The 23,497-nt window shown below is 41.0% G+C and overlaps 2 long non-coding RNA genes across 2 annotated transcripts; one reads left to right on the top strand and one right to left on the bottom strand.

The window, feature by feature from the left end:
• Positions 1–2,028: 2,028 nt before the first annotated feature.
• LOC133008654 (uncharacterized) lies at positions 2,029–4,871 on the top strand. Its single transcript, XR_009680520.1, has 4 exons — positions 2,029–2,660; positions 3,081–3,263; positions 4,325–4,483; positions 4,682–4,871. It is a non-coding gene; the product is annotated as an uncharacterized LOC133008654 (long non-coding RNA).
• A 1,393-nt stretch (positions 4,872–6,264) lies between these two features.
• LOC133008753 (uncharacterized) lies at positions 6,265–9,092 on the bottom strand. The gene is made up of 4 exons (XR_009680521.1): positions 8,466–9,092; positions 7,863–8,045; positions 6,643–6,801; positions 6,265–6,444 (listed from the first exon to the last, which is right to left on the bottom strand). It is a non-coding gene; the product is annotated as an uncharacterized LOC133008753 (long non-coding RNA).
• Positions 9,093–23,497: the final 14,405 nt, after the last annotated feature.

Below are 23,497 nucleotides of genomic sequence, written 5' to 3'. Positions count from 1 at the left end.
AGGTTAGGTAAAGTACGTCTGCCACACCTCAGACTTCTCTACATGCGGTCTGCAAGGGACACATCTTTAGAAGACAGTATTTTAACATGTATTAATTCCTCAATAGCATATTTACAACCTTTATATATGCACTATATTTTCAAAACAAGATGGATACATAAGCTTTGTCCCAATATAAGGTGGTCTCCATGGCCCATGTAGTCCATGCAGGCTGAACTGAAATGATCTGTTCTATAGAGGATTTCCTTGATTGGTGTCACAGCAGCACATCAATTGAAGCCCTTGAATTCAGACACACTTGTACACTGCAGATGACATGGCAGCTCCCAAACTTTTCTTTTTAGGTTTTTATCATGACACTGATGTATGTTTAAGTTTACTTTTCCAGCAAATTTGGTAATAACTGGTTATAACTGACTGTTGAGAGAGACTCACGGTTTCAAGCTATAATGACTCAATCTCCTGATTACTACTGGTCAGACACTGGCTCCAAATGACGGCACAAGATCCCATCTGGGATATTTTGTCTTAATTTATGGATAGTGGGATGAAGTGGAGATGCATTGTCCATCTTCATATGCAGTCTATGTTTGGACACAGTTTACGACAGATAATAATTAGCTAGCTAACTTGCCAGCTACAGTATAATATGCTAACATCAGTTGACTCTTCCACTGGTTTGAAACAAAGAAACAGCTTTTATTCCTCTGTGTGAAATCTGGGATCCACTGTTCAAAAAATTAATATGATTTTCAAGGGGAAACTCACATTTAGAATTGTGAACCGTGTTTGTGCCGTGCACGGAAAGAGGGGCCGAGGCGTCAGGGAAGGTCAATTTTCTACAGGTATTTAGGAAGATGATTGAGTCATTTATGTGAGCTGATTGTTCTGCAAGTGGTGTAGGTGCCCCTGAGCGTTGCTGAACTGACAGTTTGCTCCGGTAAACACAACGACCTCCATGCCCCAGGGTGGTGACGCCTGCAGGCCAGCCCTCAGGCCCTGCCTTTGATTCACTGACTAAGCACTGGTTTAACTAATGCAGACATTTACTGCAACAGAAAGAAAGAAAGTCCTAAATTGACAAATATAATGCATACCCTGCAAACACCTTCGGCCATAACCACAGCCATTCCAAAAAGAGCCAGACACATTCATCGAACAACACACTTTCTGTGGATGTTTTTATTTGGCACTTCCAGTCTGGTGCTCACACAGGCAAACGTCTTTACAGCTGAAGCTCTATAGCTTTAGAGGGTCTCAATGTGATTGTGTTTTGGTCTGTTTGTTTTCCATCAGTTAGCTGCTTCAAATCTCTATTAAAACCCACGGGTTGTGTATTTATCCCTACATCTCTTAATTATCCGTTCCATTTATTTATTTATTTACCACATCCAGTGTCTCTGCTGAGATATTATCATCCTCAGTCAGACCGCACCGTCTCTCCCCCTGTTTCTCTGCCTCTAAATGGGCTGCAGTGCTGTTAGTCTGTGTTGTTGCTGGGGGGCTTATGTTAGCCAGGAACTGCTACAGTCCTGATTTATGCTCGAGTGTGTGTGCATGCATGTGTGTGGCGTGGCACTGTTCTCTCCCCCGGGGAGGAAACCTCTCAGTCTTAGAGATCCATGCATCATAATGCATCAGCTATATACAAAATTGATGAGCAGAGGTTATGTGGGTCAGGCCAGAATGATGCAGCAGACATAGACGGAGGGACTTTGACACACAATAGAAGACAGGGAGAGGCTACACAGACTGAGGCCATCGTGGATAAACAGAAGGCCAAAGGAATACTCCAGCAGGAGACGGATTGCTGGACGAGCTGAACAAGACAGTGAAGAGACGAGGAGAGGAAAGGGAGAGCTGAACATCATCCTTGATGTTAGTATTTCTGTCAGACGGTACCATCCTTTGTTTGCTCATCCCACATAGCTTCTCTGTGTGGTTCTTGTTTTCATGTCAGAGCTAATTACAGGCAACCCAGTCTCATCAGGAAACGTTCAGTGGGAACGTTGGTCCACTTGGACAAACGTTTCCATCTCACAATCTGGCCTATCAGATTGTGAGATGGAAACGTTTGGTCCGCCCATTGTTTTGCATTGACGTGTTTTCACGTCACGTGACTCCCGAGTTCCCGTCTCCGGAAAGGAAAACATGGCGGACAGTCCTTGTTTTTTCAGATAAAAACATGATTTTGTAACTTAGTCTGGGCATAAAAATACATTCTGACACCATTTCTAGCGAGAAATGTGGTCTTTGCTTCCACAGTCTTCAGCCAGTTTGTGCTTATGATATATATTTTAATAGTTATCACGAATGTTTTTATCGTTGCTATGGTGGTTGCTATGACGCTGCCATGCACACAACGTCGTAGCGTGCTGTTTAAATCACCGTCCCTGCGTGGTGTCGTTCAGTGATTGTGTATGTTATTCATGTTAAATAATATTAATATTTGAGGCTAGATTACACCTCTAATGCGAAGGATCTTGCGAGTCTGTTCAGAGGCGGACATGAGTGTGACACCGGACCGAGATCGCGAACGGACCGGAACTGACGTGTGGCTGGCGTAAAAAAAGGTTTTGTAAACATTCTGTCCATTTAACTTAGCGCTGTCATAAACACGGACCATTTGGAAGACAACGATGTCATCTTCCTTCTGTCAGGTAAGTAGTTTATTGTTTTTAAAGATCTATTACGATCTAGGTTCACAGCCGAGTGCTGAGACAGCGGATGCGGAGTCCGTCGATAAACACAATGGATGCATTTCTTCAGCTAATATGCCATTGTTAGCCACATGCTTCAGCCCACGGTAGCATGTGATTACCTGGGAGGTGAAAACATGGTTTTTGAAACCAGTTCAAGACGCTTAGCTCATCATTAAGGGACGCTACAATATAAATATAAACATGAATTTGATTTATGAATGCTTTAGATTAATAAGGAGTGTATTTCTCGACCATTACTCCTCAATAACAGATCAATTTGGTTTAATGTATAGTATGCAATATGACAATAATGTTTTCATGTTATGGAGTTGCGATTCATTTTATAAAACAATTGCTATGTTCTGTTTTTTAATCAAGGAGGATCCAAGTGAAGCTACAGGAGTTTCATTAACGTCAATAACTTGGACCGAACAGTTTGTTTTGCTTGATGAAGAGGAGGAAGGGCAGCCTGGAGAGAAAGAGAAGCCGGGTTGAGCCCACTACCATCATCCACGTACCACGAGGAAGATGAGGGGGAGAAATTATCCTACCATTAAAGAGGTACTTTTAAGTTACATACCAGAAACACCATTTTATATAATGTGCCAAATATAAATTTGTATTAAATCCCCAAAGTACGCTGGCTGAAATACAAGTTAATATCACACTGAAAGAGTTTTGATCAATCATGCTTCCCTGCTGTGGTTGTTCAACTGGGAAAACAACTTTTTCCAAAGGAAGGCAAGTAAATTTAAGGAATGCATCTGCAAAGTTTTCCTCTGTTATGTATAATGATGACCCCCATCAAACATTATGTTATTAATAATATTTACACCTTTTCATTTATACTGTTTATTTCTGTCTACATGTTTGAATTTGCCTTCATTAGTTTCAGAAAAGAGCGATGATGTATCGGTCAGTGGGGCGGCAGCACGAGACTCCGCAAACTAGTCTCTAAGCAAAGTAGACGAAGGCATTGAGGTTGCGGCCTGCCATCATTATTATTTTGCTTAAGGGACTGAATACGTTTCATGCAGAAATATTAGCATTTCCCTTATATCTACCAAAACAGCTTGTTTCACAGACTGCAGTTTTGTTTTGATCCGATGTGGTGTGCAAATACTAACCGTATATCTGCAATGGGTTGTTGTGCATTAACATTTGTAACTCTAATTTTGTTTCGACAGACTGTGCAAAGAATGTTGAGAACATCACTAACCAGTGCAGTGTCCGTCTACATATTTCTACATATTTTCTCTCATATAAATGTCACTGTAACCTCTTGACAACTGAAACCATAACATGAGGTCAGTGTGGCCTTGACCTTTTGACTTTAAGACAAATACACAGTTAGACAACCCGAAAACATGCAGTAATGCCTCCGGCGACTCGCTATTGCAGAGGCATTAAAATGTTAGTGTAGTAGACTGGATTTTATTGGTGTTACATTGGACATCTTGTATTGGTATACAAAAAATATATTTGGTTTCACATTTTAGATGGCATAAGCAGAGACATCAACTCAGGAAATGGATTTCTGCAGAAAAGAAAGCCTTGTATGTGTGTATATATACATACAAACGCACTTTTAAAACGTTTTGTTTTTTATCATATATTCTCAGGTAGTACTGACGCATTTATGGAGATGGGACATGAGGGCCTTGTCTGCGTGCTCAAGAGAAGATTCCACAGAGTTCAAGCTGAGCAGGCTGCAGCAGGTTTGGAGGAATCCTCCTCTGAAGAGGAAACATGGCGAAGTACTTCTCCACTGATGAAGAAATGTGAGCGCTGTGATTAAATAAAATCTGCTGCCATGCTACTGTTGCTACTGGTGGGCCCTGCTATTAGCTTGGTGTTTGGTAGCTGTTAGCTTTAGCATATTTATTTTTTAGGGACCTGTCTGACGTTTATGTTTTTTAAAAAAAATCAGAGGGAACCATCTTCATAATTTAACACTATGTTTTGTTTGTGTTCTTCAGTTATTCTCAAGAGAAGCTGCCTCAGCTCCACGGTCCCTCCTGCAGCTTCCACTCCTGATGCTAACCCCCTGTTTACATCACACCATCCGGGCAGACCTGGAGTCACAGAACTTTGTCCAGAGCTGCCGTCTGAGAATTGTTGATCATATCATTTCCAGCAGATGCCTTAATGTAATGTTTGTGCACAATAAATGACATTGATCATAACATATTGGTATTTCCTTGCACTTTTACACCATGATATTGGCAGATAAGATGTTGATTACATTAAAGCAGTGAATGCTCTGCTTTAAGCAACATAAACACACAATGATCCAATGGATTTGAAGTAGAATGGGCACGTTACATTCTGTAGAGAGTACCTCAGTAACGGAAGTCAGAAAATTACTTTCTTTATCTGAGGTTCACACAGGTCTTGTTGTCTAAGTGGCAACCATATCATATTGTTTAAGATGTGTAACATCAAGCTTGTGTATCAGTGCTAAATACATCCAGTCATAAGTAAGTTCACCCTCTTGTTAACACTAAAAGTAGGTGACCCAGATGTTTCACAATGCAATCTGATAAGGTCGTATGAGAAACATTCTTAACATTAAAGAAATGAACACAGAGGATAGCAATAGATGTTTCACTTTAAATCAGTAGCTGGTAATCGGCAGACTGACTTATTCAAACACATTAATACTACAATGAATGAGGCAGGTGCTTCCTATCAGAAATCAACTATATCGTCACATTAGGTTTCTCTTGAGCTCATGGAAATGACCTTCACCTTCCACTTACTGTCACCTGAACCATACTGTTGTTTCTGTATCTACAGTCACTTAGGAAAACATATACTAGAGGGCAATGTATAAACAATAATACATCTTATTTATATAGAGCTTTTCAAGAAGTGCAAGTACTTCACTGAGGGACAGCTAATACAAGCAATATATATATCTTAAATCCCTGAGATGGGACAGCCTCTCACTTGGATGTAAACCAATTTTAGAACACATTTGCTTATACTGGAGATCTTTTAAATTAATGTCCCAGAAATGATTTCTGATAGCAAACCCCTGCCTCATTCATTGTAGTATTAATGTGTTTGAATAAGTCAGTCTGCCGATTACCAGCTACTGATTTAAAGTGAAACATCTATTGCTATCCTCTGTGTTCATTTCTTTAATGTTAAGAATGTTTCTCATACGACCTTATCAGATTGCATTGTGAAACATCTGGGTCACCTACTTTTAGTGTTAACAAGAGGGTGAACTTACTTATGACTGGATGTATTTAGCACTGATACACAAGCTTGATGTTACACATCTTAAACAATATGATATGGTTGCCACTTAGACAACAAGACCTGTGTGAACCTCAGATGAAGAAAGTAATTTTCTGACTTCCGTTACTGAGGTACTCTCTACAGAATGTAACGTGCCCATTCTACTTCAAATCCATTGGATCATTGTGTGTTTATGTTGCTTAAAGCAGAGCATTCACTGCTTTAATGTAATCAACATCTTATCTGCCAATATCATGGTGTAAAAGTGCAAGGAAATACCAATATGTTATGATCAATGTCATTTATTGTGCACAAACATTACATTAAGGCATCTGCTGGAAATGATATGATCAACAATTCTCAGACGGCAGCTCTGGACAAAGTTCTGTGACTCCAGGTCTGCCCGGATGGTGTGATGTAAACAGGGGGTTAGCATCAGGAGTGGAAGCTGCAGGAGGGACCGTGGAGCTGAGGCAGCTTCTCTTGAGAATAACTGAAGAACACAAACAAAACATAGTGTTAAATTATGAAGATGGTTCCCTCTGATTTTTTTTAAAAAACATAAACGTCAGACAGGTCCCTAAAAAATAAATATGCTAAAGCTAACAGCTACCAAACACCAAGCTAATAGCAGGGCCCACCAGTAGCAACAGTAGCATGGCAGCAGATTTTATTTAATCACAGCGCTCACATTTCTTCATCAGTGGAGAAGTACTTCGCCATGTTTCCTCTTCAGAGGAGGATTCCTCCAAACCTGCTGCAGCCTGCTCAGCTTGAACTCTGTGGAATCTTCTCTTGAGCACGCAGACAAGGCCCTCATGTCCCATCTCCATAAATGCGTCAGTACTACCTGAGAATATATGATAAAAAACAAAACGTTTTAAAAGTGCGTTTGTATGTATATATACACACATACAAGGCTTTCTTTTCTGCAGAAATCCATTTCCTGAGTTGATGTCTCTGCTTATGCCATCTAAAATGTGAAACCAAATATATTTTTTGTATACCAATACAAGATGTCCAATGTAACACCAATAAAATCCAGTCTACTACACTAACATTTTAATGCCTCTGCAATAGCGAGTCGCCGGAGGCATTACTGCATGTTTTCGGGTTGTCTAACTGTGTATTTGTCTTAAAGTCAAAAGGTCAAGGCCACACTGACCTCATGTTATGGTTTCAGTTGTCAAGAGGTTACAGTGACATTTATATGAGAGAAAATATGTAGAAATATGTAGACGGACACTGCACTGGTTAGTGATGTTCTCAACATTCTTTGCACAGTCTGTCGAAACAAAATTAGAGTTACAAATGTTAATGCACAACAACCCATTGCAGATATACGGTTAGTATTTGCACACCACATCGGATCAAAACAAAACTGCAGTCTGTGAAACAAGCTGTTTTGGTAGATATAAGGGAAATGCTAATATTTCTGCATGAAACGTATTCAGTCCCTTAAGCAAAATAATAATGATGGCAGGCCGCAACCTCAATGCCTTCGTCTACTTTGCTTAGAGACTAGTTTGCGGAGTCTCGTGCTGCCGCCCCACTGACCGATACATCATCGCTCTTTTCTGAAACTAATGAAGGCAAATTCAAACATGTAGACAGAAATAAACAGTATAAATGAAAAGGTGTAAATATTATTAATAACATAATGTTTGATGGGGGTCATCATTATACATAACAGAGGAAAACTTTGCAGATGCATTCCTTAAATTTACTTGCCTTCCTTTGGAAAAAGTTGTTTTCCCAGTTGAACAACCACAGCAGGGAAGCATGATTGATCAAAACTCTTTCAGTGTGATATTAACTTGTATTTCAGCCAGCGTACTTTGGGGATTTAATACAAATTTATATTTGGCACATTATATAAAATGGTGTTTCTGGTATGTAACTTAAAAGTACCTCTTTAATGGTAGGATAATTTCTCCCCCTCATCTTCCTCGTGGTACGTGGATGATGGTAGTGGGCTCAACCCGGCTTCTCTTTCTCTCCAGGCTGCCCTTCCTCCTCTTCATCAAGCAAAACAAACTGTTCGGTCCAAGTTATTGACGTTAATGAAACTCCTGTAGCTTCACTTGGATCCTCCTTGATTAAAAAACAGAACATAGCAATTGTTTTATAAAATGAATCGCAACTCCATAACATGAAAACATTATTGTCATATTGCATACTATACATTAAACCAAATTGATCTGTTATTGAGGAGTAATGGTCGAGAAATACACTCCTTATTAATCTAAAGCATTCATAAATCAAATTCATGTTTATATTTATATTGTAGCGTCCCTTAATGATGAGCTAAGCGTCTTGAACTGGTTTCAAAAACCATGTTTTCACCTCCCAGGTAATCACATGCTACCGTGGGCTGAAGCATGTGGCTAACAATGGCATATTAGCTGAAGAAATGCATCCATTGTGTTTATCGACGGACTCCGCATCCGCTGTCTCAGCACTCGGCTGTGAACCTAGATCGTAATAGATCTTTAAAAACAATAAACTACTTACCTGACAGAAGGAAGATGACATCGTTGTCTTCCAAATGGTCCGTGTTTATGACAGCGCTAAGTTAAATGGACAGAATGTTTACAAAACCTTTTTTTACGCCAGCCACACGTCAGTTCCGGTCCGTTCGCGATCTCGGTCCGGTGTCACACTCATGTCCGCCTCTGAACAGACTCGCAAGATCCTTCGCATTAGAGGTGTAATCTAGCCTCAAATATTAATATTATTTAACATGAATAACATACACAATCACTGAACGACACCACGCAGGGACGGTGATTTAAACAGCACGCTACGACGTTGTGTGCATGGCAGCGTCATAGCAACCACCATAGCAACGATAAAAACATTCGTGATAACTATTAAAATATATATCATAAGCACAAACTGGCTGAAGACTGTGGAAGCAAAGACCACATTTCTCGCTAGAAATGGTGTCAGAATGTATTTTTATGCCCAGACTAAGTTACAAAATCATGTTTTTATCTGAAAAAACAAGGACTGTCCGCCATGTTTTCCTTTCCGGAGACGGGAACTCGGGAGTCACGTGACGTGAAAACACGTCAATGCAAAACAATGGGCGGACCAAACGTTTCCATCTCACAATCTGATAGGCCAGATTGTGAGATGGAAACGTTTGTCCAAGTGGACCAACGTTCCCACTGAACGTTTCCTGATGAGACTGGGTTGTTACAGGAGGATGCCGCCAGTTGCCAGATCAGTGGTTAGAGGATGGAGCTGCGTCTTAGCAATGTGCTTTCCACCCTACTGGGCTGCCAGATTTGTAAATCTTAATTACGCCGCCGAAGCTTGCAGCAACGCCTCACCTTCTGCACGTCCTCAAATTATAGCGTCGCCAGGCTGCAGACATCTTCTCTGTGATTACTTGGAAGATCAGCACGGTGTATTTTAGCTTTTCAATGTGGCTATGTGTAATACAGCTGTGTCTTGTCTCGCTTCGCTTTAATAGCTGCAAATGTCATTAGGAGTTATGTAGTGATTAAAGATGCCATAATAAATATTTGTACTTTTAAAGTGGAACAGATTACTTCACATTTGTGAAAGGTGTCTCTTCCTCCTCGGCAGTTCCTCATGAAGCCTTTTAGCTTTAGTGTTTACTTCATTAGTTAGGTTTTACAATCAAGTAAAAGACAGCACCTTAACTGCCTTAACTGTTGGTCGCCAGTGTCAACACCCGCAATCCTGTGTCAGTGTGCATACATTTTCTTGGGATTTTTTTAATCTGAAAATAAAACTGACAAAATGAAAACAAGTAAAGCTTGATTCATTAAGCACAATTGATTCCAGGTGAACGCACAATGTGCTTAACAAAGCATGAGCTACCATAGAAGTTATAACCACCAAACTATGTGGAAAGTGTGAAGATAAACATTTAACACTGCAGAGGTGAGGGGGCTGGGAGAGCACCTGCACCACAGAGGATCAGTCAGTACAGGTGAGAGCTGTTAGCTGATTGATCCTCAGGTTTAAAAGGCAGCGTCTGAGCTGTCTCAGCAGAACACTCAGAGGACGGCCACTGAGGAGAGACACACACGAGAGACTTGATAAAAAAAGCTGAAGAAGTTTAAGTTTGTTTATTTATGTTTGTTCACGTATGTGTGGTCTTTAAATAAAAGATGCTAAAACCTTAATAGTTCGTCTCTGGCTGCTGTGGTGAGAGACCCGTGGCATGGTCAACTGCCACAAACCAAGATTAAACATAACACACTGATTCAAAAGTGGGAATAATGAAATAATAAGATTCATAAAACCAATAAAACTATGCATTATTCCTACCGAGTCCACTGTATCTTGCAACCAAAGTTTATCATAAAAAGGGAGTCAGCTTTTCTAACATTTACAAAAAAAAAAAAATATTCGTCTTGTTCACGGTGCAATGGCATGAAAGCTTTTATTGTGCGTTACCACTAGTGAAAGTTCTGCAGGCGCTCCAGAGCTAAGCTCCAAAAGAAAGGTGGAAAAACGAGCACCTTAATGGAATCAGTGTCTCCTGCTTGTTCACTTGCTAACCTTGAATGTGGGCTATTCTTGTGAATTGTAATCATGGCGTTTCCCTGGCTATAGGTTCTTGCTCGCTGCTCTTGTTATTACCAGCCTGTCTAGAGCCTAAGAGACGTGGACTTGACTGTGGTGTGCAGTGAAACCGGATGGAGCACGAGGCTCTGCCCAGTGGAGGCCGACATAAGAGGTTTAATTCAACATCACGTCTATTGAAAGACCAAGGGCTGATTGGCAAGGAGCTACACAAAGCCATCAAGTAGCTCTTTGAAGAAGCTACAACTCTTTTGGCTCTGGCAAAGAAGACCTTGGAAGCCGGGGGGGAATTCAGGAAGACGTTTCGGTTCACAGCTCAGCCACCTGCAGATGTTCTGGGTAAGGGGCGAACCATCCCTGCTTGTTGGTCCATTGACCAAGTAGCTAACAAAGCAGGCACCGGTGGAGGTGCACCAGGCAAAGAGTCAAGCAGCATTTACCACCTACCTGTCTTAAAACCAACAGCAGGCTTCCTGACCAGGACTAAGCTGCAGACAGTCAACATTAGACACCTGCTGGTGTCCAGAAACACAACCCTTAATTCATGTTTCTGTTGCTGTATATTTATCCAAGCAGCTAATACAAGGTAAAAAAGGTCAGTGCTGTGTTTACAGCTTGCATTATCTGTCCATAAGTGGCCAAAAGAAAAACAAATCTATACAGATTTAATCAATTCATGTCAGTTATTATTTTTCCACAGCAGAATTTAAAAGATGTTTCTCTTCGCTGGAATTTCTATCAGTAGCCGACACAAGATTTTGTTTATCTCTCCCAGCAAATTATAGCAATCTCACTCGTTACTGTCTGGAAATTAAATTTGGGAGCCCGACACTGTAACAGTTTCATACATAAATTGTTCAATTATACATCGTGATAAAAATTGTTTGAACAACGCACACACACGAAAATGAATGCAGAGATGAGTAGACAAGAAAATTGACTTAGTATTCAAAGTTGGTAGTGGGAAACTTTGCCAACGCTACTGCGAGTGATTTATAGGAGAAGGGCTGAACATGTGCGAATTATTCTTCTGCCCACTCCATTTTTTTTTTTTTTTTAAATGGAGATTTGAATTCAACTCAGGATTCCTACACACGTTATACACTTGACGTTCGGTTAAGCACCATTTCAAAGACCATCAAAAGGGAGCTCTCGGATTATAGTGATGTATTTGCGAGCCTGAGACATCGCCGCTTGAATGTTACAACTTCAAAGTGGCACTGCAAGTTCTGCTGGCTTTAACACTGGGGAGCCACAGGAACCAAAAGAAGAAGGGGAAAACCTCTGTGTGGTAGAAGAGACAGCCCAGACAGCATTGAACGTCCACAGTGGTATGAGGATAATCTTTCGAAAATCCCCCAGGTCTCACTTTTATCTACATATCTTTGTTTCAATGTGTGATGGCTTTTATTTTGACAATGCCCGATATACCTGCAGGGGGTGGTTGTAATATCATGCACGTTCCAATGCTCCTCTGAAGATTATACTGTGTCAAAGAGATGCTGATGGCTCTATTATGAATCCCAAGGGTGTTTGTGCTGTTATAATAGATTGCAGTGTATTAAAAGGTGCCCCTAATATTTTTTGTCCACACCTCGACAGTGCATCTTTAATCACGTTCAGAAGCTGTGCAGAAACCCCCTCCTTTTCAAATCTGTCTCTCCTTATTCTCTGTCTCTGTGTGACACAGTTTCCATCGGGTTTTTTCTGTGCTGTATCTGGAGGGTGCCCAGGCAGGGGGAATTCATCATCATAATACACCGTGTATAAGCACTTGTTAAAAACCTCACACTGCATTTTTTTGATATTCATTATGGTGGTAATATTTCTGCTTTGAGGGCCCAAGGCAACGTCTTGCAGCCGGTCGAAGACAGTCATTGAAAAGCATGAAAATCAAGCGGTATCTAGTGGAGCTGACAGACATGAAAAGAAGTGGCTGTTTAGGAGCGCTGTAGCCAACATCCAACACACACACACACACTAGTGTAGGTTAAGCATTACAACTAAATCAATATATTCTAAAATAACTCCCAATATAGAATAGCTCCGGTTCCTTCAAGGTAAATTTCACGTTTCAGAACAACCAACAGGATGGCCAAAATAAAAACTGGGACTACGTCGAGGGCCAACATTTATTAAACAGAATATTGGATAAAGTGTATAAGGAAAACATTTAGGTAGGCTACATCCTTTTATATACATGTGCCAGATGTGTGGCATCTTTTTATGGCTGCCAGTTCATTGATGTTTGGGGTTAGTTCTATGCTGTGGAAACCCTCAAGAGGGAGTGAATGTGTGCATCAGTGAGACAACTCCTGTGTATTTTTGTTCATCTTCATCAGCGAAAAGCTGCTCACACAGATATGCAGTGTTGTGCCAGTTCAGTTCCAAAACTAGGTTCTAATAACTAGTGATGAGTGTTTATTAGTTAAAAGGGATAGCAGGTCAGAGTGGAGGAGGGCACAGAAGCTCCAGCTCGGTACAAACCAATACACGGGACATACATACATGTTTGCACTTACTGTTGGACATGATGGCCAAATTTGCACTGCTTAAACATAGTGCATTTTAATACTTTGCCATATACATGTTCACACATCACACTCACAAGTCAATGTACCCATCAAGCAGCTTTGCATATCTAAATGTAATGTGATTTGTTTATCGCCTTTGTGCCGTACAGAAAAAGAAACTCACCTACATGCATTTGAAATTAAAGTTCCCCCGGCTCCACGGATGATAATGACACAGTTTGACTGTTGGCATTGTTGATGCACCCAAGGCAATGAAGTGCTCCGAGTTTGTGTTTGAGTGCCATTATAAAAGCAAGTAAATGTCACCCTGAGAGACAACTTCCAAACAACTGCTCGACTAAATGCATTTAAGTATAATCATGAATCACTTGTCAAGATATGCAACATTAAGAATTCGATCATTGGCAGTCAACTTATTTTCTACAGAGGAGTGTTAGGGCCACTTAATGGGATAAAAAAATTTAGCTTTTGAGTGATAATATCATAATTTTAGGCTACGTGTCAACAGGGGGAATATTAAAGGATAAGCCCGCAATAAAATGAGAAATGTGGAGCCTCTTTTTAAGTTATGCTTTATACAAGTTTCACAAATACTGATTCTTCAGCACCACATTATCAAGTATAAGTTCTGACGAGAGAACCACATGGGAAATTACCTATTTTACGGAGGAGTTGAAATCAGTGGTCAACTGTGAGGCTCACTGTTGTCACATTGTGTGATATTCAAATGGGTTTCATAGCTTCTCAAGAAACAATGAGATGTTTTCTTTTTATCTCGTACATTATGTATTTCTCAATAAACTACTATTTTATTCCCATAGTGATATTGTTACATTTATTCTTGTGAAAATCTGACTTCATTCTCGTATAATTACGACAGTCAAAATCGTAAGTTTGTTTTTTTAAATATGGCCCAAATACTTCATTTTAACATACATTGTGTATTTAATGATACATTACACTGTACAATATTTGAGAGTGAATTATGAATTTATTGGGACTGTCACGTAATGCTTTGCTGAATCTAGCACACCATTATTTCTTTTAATGTGAGATGGTAGAAGTCCCCACAGAGTCAGCAGTGGAATGGTGGAAGGTGACATTATGAATTGAGAATTTTATGTAAATAGACCTTGGTTTGCTGGTTCTTACAATAAATCCCTGTCAAGGCTGACTCAGTTCGTCACCACAATTACAAATCCTTTTTTTGCCAATGATGTTACTGTATTCCTGACATAAAAACACATCACCTTTTTCAGTCTGTTGCCTCATTGTTCTGCAGCCCTAACCTGTCAATACACTGCTCTAGTAATCAAGAAATTGTCAACATACAGTTTCGATTTCCCATGAGCAGTGGAGCTGCTTCTCGCCGCCAGTGAACGTCTCATTTGGGTTGTATGTGGAGTGAGTGACGACCTTTTGAGAGAAATGGAACACCACAGATTACGGTTGATCATGTGTCTGAGGACTCATGATCAGTGTGAGGGGAGAATCAATAGGAATCTTCCAATGATGGACAGGAGGGGTGAGAAGAGGAATCGATGGCCACACTGTAGGCAGGTGTATGGTCCAATTACACCTGAGGAGCAGCCGGCATCTGTCTTGCCAGTGGGCACAGGTATGTAACACCCCATCACACTGTGACAGAGATGGAACCCCCCCCCCCCATTCCTGTCACACACACATTGAAATCATATCCAGTAATGGAAGGAGAATTACAACACTAGATCATAACACATTTGTCATTTGTGCAGCTCCTCCTCCAGTCCCATACAAGGCTGTACACTGACTAATAGGATTATTACTGGTTCAAGAAAAATTGACCACAACTCCTACTGTAGCCTTGCTGCATTGGCTTCCTGTATGTTTTCACATTGATTTTAAGATTCCCTATGAGCCTACACGCCATCTTAGATAGTCTGATGGTTCCCAGAGCCAATAGGTGACCCATGCGTTTGCAAAGCAAGCCCTGAGACACAGCTGACATCAGAAATGCTACATCTGTTAAATCCTACTTAAAAGTTTCTTTGAAAAAAATAAAAACCTTGGTAAATTTTAACACTATTTCTTTTACGTTCAAATTGAGAGACACCACCTGAAGCTGAATTTCATCAGAAAATGTTTCCCATCAAATTATGTCAAGTCAGAAATTAAAATCATTGTGTAGTTATGCTTTTACTTCTAGGATTCTATCTACAGTATATTTAGAGCAAAACATTCATCATCATATGAATTAATCAATAGATCCTGCCAAAGTATTTTATCAGTTATTGATTTATCACGTAAAAATTACTGATCATAAATTTGCAAAAAGACATTTCAGCACATATACTCTGACCTAACTTGAGGCATTAAAGAGTTAGTTATTCTATTAAGTATAAAGTGAATAAAATCCACATATCCTTAAAGATCTGTGTTCCCTACAAGACATTGTTTTTGCAGGGAGGAGTTGCAAATCTCTAACCAAACATCATATATCTGTGCTTCCTGAGTGAGATTTGTGTTGACATCCACATGTTTAATATCTCCCACTTCTACTGGACACAGTAGATGAACCCTGCTTTACATTTTTCAAAAAAAATACTCCTTATCCTCTTTTGCTTGCGATTGTGCATGAGAACAAAGTGGTGCAGAAATGATTTTGATTTGCACAGTTGCGATGTGCACACAGACCAACCCTTCCTGAATGCCCAGAGCATGCAATATTAAACCGCGCCAACACTCCTCTGAATGAATCTGACACCATATGCTGAGACTCTTCAGCTCCTTCAAACCAGCAGGGGAGGTAAATTGTCAGCGCGGTGATGAGGGGGCCTGAGCGCTGTCGACTGCTCATTTTGAGATAAGAATTTCGGATGTAATTTGAACAAGCATCTGCAGGCTTCTACAGATTCCCCTTTCCGTGTTTGATTTAGTGGCAGGGGAATAAGAAACGATATTATGTTTGTAAATGTATTCGAGCCTGAGAGGAGAGCAGCGATTCCTTCCGTACGTGTCCTCCCCATCTACTGAAGGAGCTGCTGTGAATGACCAATTTGCATTGAACATAATTAGCAGCCTTTAATAATCTTTAGACAGTGAGTGTTGCACATTTTTTGAGTATATAGTGTAATTCCAAACTCTGGGGGCAAGAGAAGATGCAACAACTTCTCAACCATCAAAATGGCTTTTCTTCTGATGTCTAATTTCATAAAAACAGTAAATACTATTGTGTAATCCATTGCATGCAACTGACCCTTTGCTCCACCCCACTCCCTTTAACTACCACTGCTGAATTGTTTCTCACAGCAGTACACTGACTGATTTACCGCTCAAACATTGGTATTAATGTTTGAAATAATGGTTTCAGACAGATATAGATAAAAACTGGCTCCTCATTACCGGTAACCATCCATCTCCCGCTCAGTCATTTTAAAAAAAGAAATCCTGGAAATAGGTCTTAATATCCTTTTGATTACTACATATCTCGTGTCTTAGGCTACATCTTCCGCGGGAAAAATCAGCAGCCTAATATGCGCAAAATTTATGGAAATAGAGCAGTATTCAGCCGGCCTGTCAACTTATTTCGTATAAAATATTATGGTGCTTGTATTGTCAAGATAGGAAAATTTACTTGGAGAAACAACACAGGGGTTACATTTATATTTTCCAGAAGTATGTTGCACTTTTATGAAAAACTTCTTTCAGACTGTACTGATGAGTTTGGCAAATGTGACGCTACATCAGCTAATATATGGCAAGGGTTGCAGGATTGTAACTTGTGATGGAAATCTGAAAATACAAGAGGCTGGAACACCAAATTTAACTCTGTATTTTAAGTGGGGCTTTCTACAGAAAAGATCAACACAGAGCCACTGGGATCTCAGAGTGTTGATGGAGAAGAGCCAAATGCAAGGATATTCTATAAGGTTTGTCTAGGCGCAGTATAAGACAGGAATCAACACCCAGGAAATTGATTTGCATATAAGTTTCATTTGAAGGTAAAGCAGACAGAAATTAAGTCCTTTGACAGTCATTAAGTAGTAAAAGGTCATGCAGATCACACACAGTTCAGGTATACAAAAAGTTACTTTTCAACTACAGTATAGTTTTCCTCTACAAACTTCTCCAAATTCAATAAAGGAGTGACTCCAACACCTAAGAACAGTGTCATCAAAAAGTAAAAGGTACACAGACTTTGAGGTAGACATTGGCGACCCCCATGGTGCAATTTGGCAAGAAGTACCCACTCAACAAGTTTACTGCCTTCAGGAAACTAAGTGCGAAATCTGCAGGTTAATCAATTGTACTTCAGTCACCATGGTATCGTTTTGTTCTGAAGGATAAGATTGAAGCCGTTTCAAATCAGATACCACATCTGACATTTTCTCCATGGCAACCGAGGCTGAGACTCAAGGGTGAATGTAGTATTGAGACCTGCCCACCATCATGCAAGTATGAATGGACAATGTCTTCTCCCAAGATTAAATAGTTAGAACTGCTGTCTATAACAAATATGGTGTTACATTACGGGCAGTTATGCTCAGGCTGGCTTACATTGGAGAGATAATGATTTCTCTCAAGATTATTCCACTATTTTTCTTTGCTCCGACGATTCATTTAAATAACCTTTACCAGCTGGAACAAGTAGGCCACAAAACTAGTTAGCAGTACGATCTGTAAGCTCTCTTTAAACATCTTCATGAATTTTCTGTACTTTGTATGTTACAATTGGCTCCTTATTATTTGACATAGCCCTTTCCTTGTTTTACTATTCTCTGGGATCATGAAGTCGGCCGTGGCAGACATATCATTGTTTCGTTGCCAGAAACATGCACTCCATTTTTGGAGCCTGTTACCATGGCACTGGTTAGGGGAGAACTCATTTAATTTGGTCGTCACCAGAATAAATGTCTGACTGGAGCCAAAAGTGCCACTTTGTGCTTCACTCATCTCACAACACAAGGGAGAGTGCTGCTACATTAAAACACCGTTTGATCATTCATTGCAAATTTTCAAAATGCAAATGAAAAATCACACATCCCTCAGAGCTCTTGAGACACTGACACCGCAACACTTCATGATGTCAAGAAATCCAAAGCTTGACAGGCCTGATGCGCTCAGCTATGAGTGGAGGGACGGGTTTGGCAAAAGGTCAGTTATGTGCATATGCAGACAAAGGCTTCACTGCTAATATGCATCGTACAAACAGACTGCAGGCATCCTAACAGTGAACAACACAGATCTGTTCTTCTTCTGATTTGGACCCGTGCTATACAACGTTCTAAATCAAATACAGTCTAGAATTGATGCACTGCGACTTCAGTCTGATAAGTCATATTTGAATTCAGGCAACTCTAGATTGACATTTGTCGCAATTCCGCTCTGACTGGACTCGTCCTTGAGGTCATGAAATCTGCTGATGTTGTTCTGCTCACATCACAATCAACACTTCTGTCTGCTACTCTTCATCCACACTCTTCCATACACAGGGTAAGAGAAACGGGAGAAGCGATGGCCCCCACAAGATCTGCTGATTTTAAATAGCTATAAATGAACAAACGCCATGATCAGCTGTGTACAGGAGACTTCAATGACACCATGGTTGGAAAACCCTCCTTATACTCATTATCTACTCACATATTTGTGCTCTTCCACTGCACATCAGCTTATAAATGAAACAAACACAGAGGCCCCTGACCTGTTTACATTTATGATTGTTCCAGATGATCAGATCACACAGGAGTCTTTATATTCCGAGCACTGAATCCCAAATGAGCGCTAAGCAGCATGAATGTATTGCTCAGCGTTTGTCGAACGTTCAACATGCCCCCATTTATCCCCCAATGCTACATTACTACTCTGTCACACACACACACACACATACTTGCAGATAAAAAGACTTGTACAAGACATCACCATTTTTCATAACCCAGACAACGGGGTTGCTTGTGATGAGAAGATGAGGCTTTGCCCGGGGTGGGAATGGACTGGATCCTCTCTGCCTCAAGGGAGATTGAGATTACCCGCTTTGCTCTGCCGCAATTTTCAACCAAGTAATCTGGGTTGCCACGCCGCCGTCATTAGGCTTCACCCATTGCTAATACGGAGCTCAGCCTGCTAATGTAGGTACATTACCCAAAGTGTTCACACAGATACTGGCTTGTGTATATAAACAGGAGGATCCTGCTTTGCTGTCCTTCACTCATCATGGTTATGTATTATTAAACTGCCCCCCCCCCCCCCCCCCCCCCGTTGTTTAGGTTGTAATGTGTATCAGTAGATCATCAGCACCCTCCGGGCCTGTCTGGCTTCCAAAGTGACTCCAACAGCAAAAGAAGTAATATTAAAGAAATGGTGTGTTGTTCTAGTCTTTGAGGGGGTGGGTGTGGTGCCAGCCGGGATATGGGAAAAAAGATGGTGTTGTGTCAGTGTTTGACGAGAATTTGACCTCGAGTAAATGAGCTGCACTTTGTCCCACGGAGAGCGAGGACATGTATTCAGACAGAGAGGGTTGCTGAAGCAACGTCTCAGAAAGCCTTTACTAGGCTGTGAACCCCCACCAGTTTATTCTCTGGGCTCAGCAAAGTATCCACACAACATCAGCAGCTTGGGCGAGTTAACTTCTGAAACTCGCAGAGAAGCTGCTTTTGAAATGTACCTGCCACCCTAGCAATGCTTTTCCAGGTCACGTTAACGCAACTCAGCTGTTTTTGTGGTTATTCTGAATCTGTCCCCTCAGAACTAAAAGTCCACTTCATAAGGCTAATTAGTTTGATTTTAAAATACAGAACAAGATCTCAGTTACAATTCTCCCTGCAGTTTTGATCTCTCGTAACCTTGTGTGTGTGCCGACTCATTAACGTGTTGGCCGCCCGAGAAATTAAAAAAACACCTAGCTCAGCTTATACTTGTCTGTACAACACAACAATGATGTCCGACCACATAAAGAGAGGAGGAGAAACGACGGAAAATCACAGCGAGGACTGGATTATAGAAGAGGAGTGAGAGAAAATTGGTGGTCTGTGTTAAGAAAAAAAACAACTTAAGATAGGGAAAATAAACAAAGTCAGAGGGAAGTGGAGAATATGGAGTGTGAGCAGAGAAATGGGAGTTTTAAATTCAGCAGAGCATTAAATGTTCAGAGGGAGAAAAAACAAGAGCCAGAAGAAAAGGGAGGCGGGACTGCGCAAAGATAATAGGGAGGAGAGCTGAGTGACAGGTGTCAACAGCAGCATCTTTCTAACTTCTGTGACAGATACACACACGCACACAGAGCAGCTATTCTTGAAAGGACACTGAATTGACTTCATCGTCAACCTCAAGCCTTGCAGACAGCCTTTATACCTGTATAGTTGAATATAGGAATTTGTCACCTGGGCTGCTCTAGACACTTAAGATGTCCCCTTTTTCCTACCTTAACCAGGTGTTGGATTATAAATTCTCATTTTACATATCAGGAAGATCCAGCCAGTAAGATGCTCTGAGCAGGGCTGGGGATTCTCAACCCACAAGGCCAGTGTTCAAGTCCAGATTAAGGCAGACTTTTTTACTGTCTCTAACCTACTCATATGTAACCCATAGTATAAACATATAAAGGAACAGAGACCCCAAGTGGTGCTCAAACACCTGCCCTTTTGCCCTGGATTAGAAAAGTGCCCCTTCTGCTGGAGCCCAATTCATTACGTCGTAACTGGTCCGCGATTCCTAAAAAATAAACAAACAAAACTCAAGAAATCCGTGATTTCAAAGCCTTGTCCAGCTGTTTACTGACGTTTGTCATGTTTAATGAAGAGAGAGGGAGAGATATACAGACAGACATTAAAAAGGCAGTTTTACTGTTCTACAAATTAGACAAGTTCACTAGTTTTCGTAATTATTGAAATGAAAGGTAGGTCTTAAGTTGAGCTACATGACAGTCTAGTGTGGTATATTATTAGTGTAATGTTGCTTAAAAAAACATCTTTCAAACATTTGTGAAGATGGTCAGGATCTATGCAACAGTGCCAGTGACAACAGCTTCAGTGGAAAGATCCTTTTCAAAATTGAAGATAATAAAGAACAGGCTCAGGAGTCTCTGTGGGGAAGAACTCTGACCTTCTGCTTGCCATTGAAATAAATCACAGTGAAGTAATACAAATCTTCCAAGAGATGGCACCCAGGAGGATGCTCCTGTGAAGATCCTTTAATTTATTCAGAGCAGAGTTTTGATAAGTTTTAAGTTAGAATTTTTTTTTAATTATTTAACATTTGGTTATACAATATGGCCTTTTTTGTGTCTGTTTTTGCCTGTTATTTATTCAATTTGATAATTTGTGCTAGTTTGTTAACAAAATAAATGTAAGTGGAAAATATCCTGTTTCTTTATTATTTTTAGTTTCATAAATAATTTTGGCGATGGTGCCCTTTTTTTTGATTGAGCACCTGCCCCCCAAAATGTCTGCAAGTGCCTATAAATAAAATATATTGCCAATCCTTTTCCCATGCTCATTGACATGACAAAATCATCACTTAAAAACAAAAACTACCTATTTGGCCCCGATCAGCCCGCCCTAGACAATTTTACTTACTTCCAAAAATCCATAGAAAACCCCAAACATGGACCATCCCCTATGAGCACTGCACAAAAAGCCGAATTTCCCACAATGCAAACGCGCCTAAGTCCTAGCAGTTAGAGCCCATTTACAGGATGTTAATTCCACGTTTGCCCGTGACACAAAGATACCCCCGGTACCGAGGTGGGTTGGGGGGGCGTGCCGCCGGGGAATCGCGGAACGAAGGTATGATCTAATTAGCATATTAATTGCAGCGAAATCGCTTCTCTTCACCATTGAATGAGACCTTGGAAACAAAATAACCTCAGGGACGCTCTCCCACTGCTCCTCTCCCTCAACACAAACGACTGCACCTCCAGAGACCCATCTGTTAAAATACAAAAACTTTGCAGACGACACATCAGTCATCGGCCTCATCCGAGATAATGATGAGTCTGCATATAGACGGGATGTTGAACAGCTGGCCCTATGGTGCGGTCGCAACAATCTAGAGCTGAACACGCTTAAAACCGTGGAGATGACAGTGGAGCCCCCCAGCACCATACTCAACAGTAATGTGTTGGCTGTAAAATCCTTCAGGTTTCTAGGATCCACAATCTCCCGGAACCTGAAGTGGGAACCCAACAACACAATCATCAAGAAGGCCCAGCAGAGGATGTACTTTCTGCGCCAGCTTAGGAAGTGCAACCTGCCTCAGGGGCTGCTGATCCTGTTCTACACTGCAGTCATCAAGTCTGTTCTCTGCACTTCAATAACTGTCTGGTTTGGATTGGCCACCAAACTGGATAAGAATAGACTCCAACGGACAGTCAGGTCTGTGAGCAAGTGTGGATCACAGGTCGGTGAGCTCCTGGTTTCATGTCGCCTGCCCCGCTACAATCAGCAAGGTTCAATGATGATATACACCTATAAATGTAACAGAAAAATAATCTAATGAATCTAATCTTACCCTCTCTCTTCTGTCGACTCCTGAAATTTCCAATGCTACTGCAAGAGCTGCGGTTGGATGTACCTGAAGTTCCTTCATACCTATTACAGGCAGCTTGACAGGAGTATATTATTAATAAACGGTCTCAGTTTCAAGGAAGCACATAAAACAGACTGAAGTGCTTCCCTGACCTCTGATTAAAGATGTCTGTCAGAGGTAAGAAAGATGCACCCAGTGAAAGCTCCGCAAGCGCAAGAGCCCCTTGTGTGCCCCTTCTTGCGTGCGTCACCCAATTTTTCTAACTTTACGACAAAGTTACGCAAGCCTCACGCAGCCTGCAAGCTAAATCCCTTCCCGAGTCACATTTCCGGTTTCATGCCCGATAATACCGGCAGAAACCGAAGAAGATTTTAAGAACAAATATGGACCACGTCGAAGAACGCTTGGTGGAAGAGGTCCGAAAGTATGACCACCTTTATAATACGTCATTGATGGAGTACAAGGATGCTGAGATGGCCTGCAATTCCTGGAAAGAGATCTCGGCTAACATCGGTCTGCCGTTCGACGAATGCACAAAGCTGTGGAGGAGGATCAGGGACGAATTTGTCCGCCAGAGAAAGGCAATGAGGAGCAGCAGTGGCGATGCAGGGGGCAAGAAAGTCCCTGCCTTTTATTTATACCTATCGTGGGTGGGACCACATATTAAACAACGGGCGACATCGTCCAACTACGAAACCACTGTAGATTATCGTTTTTTATCTTTTGTTTTAAGCATCCTTGCTTTTAACTTTTATAATCATTAAAGCTAGTATTTTTAATCGTCATGGGGGGTTTCTGCCTGAGGCCTTTGTTTTTGTAAAACCTCTTACTACCAAGAGGACCCTCTGTTTGCTTGATTAACTTAAGCTAACATCTTGGAGCATCCCCACCAGACACTAGCACACCACACCTTACCCTGCTGAAGCAGTACCAGGAATTGAAAAA

This window comes from Limanda limanda, chromosome 1, assembly GCF_963576545.1.
Source record: "Limanda limanda chromosome 1, fLimLim1.1, whole genome shotgun sequence".
In the NCBI taxonomy this organism is placed as follows: Eukaryota; Metazoa; Chordata; class Actinopteri; order Pleuronectiformes; family Pleuronectidae; genus Limanda; species Limanda limanda.
The sequence above is the reverse complement of the archived record's forward strand: the minus strand, read 5'-3'. Positions and strand labels throughout refer to the sequence as shown.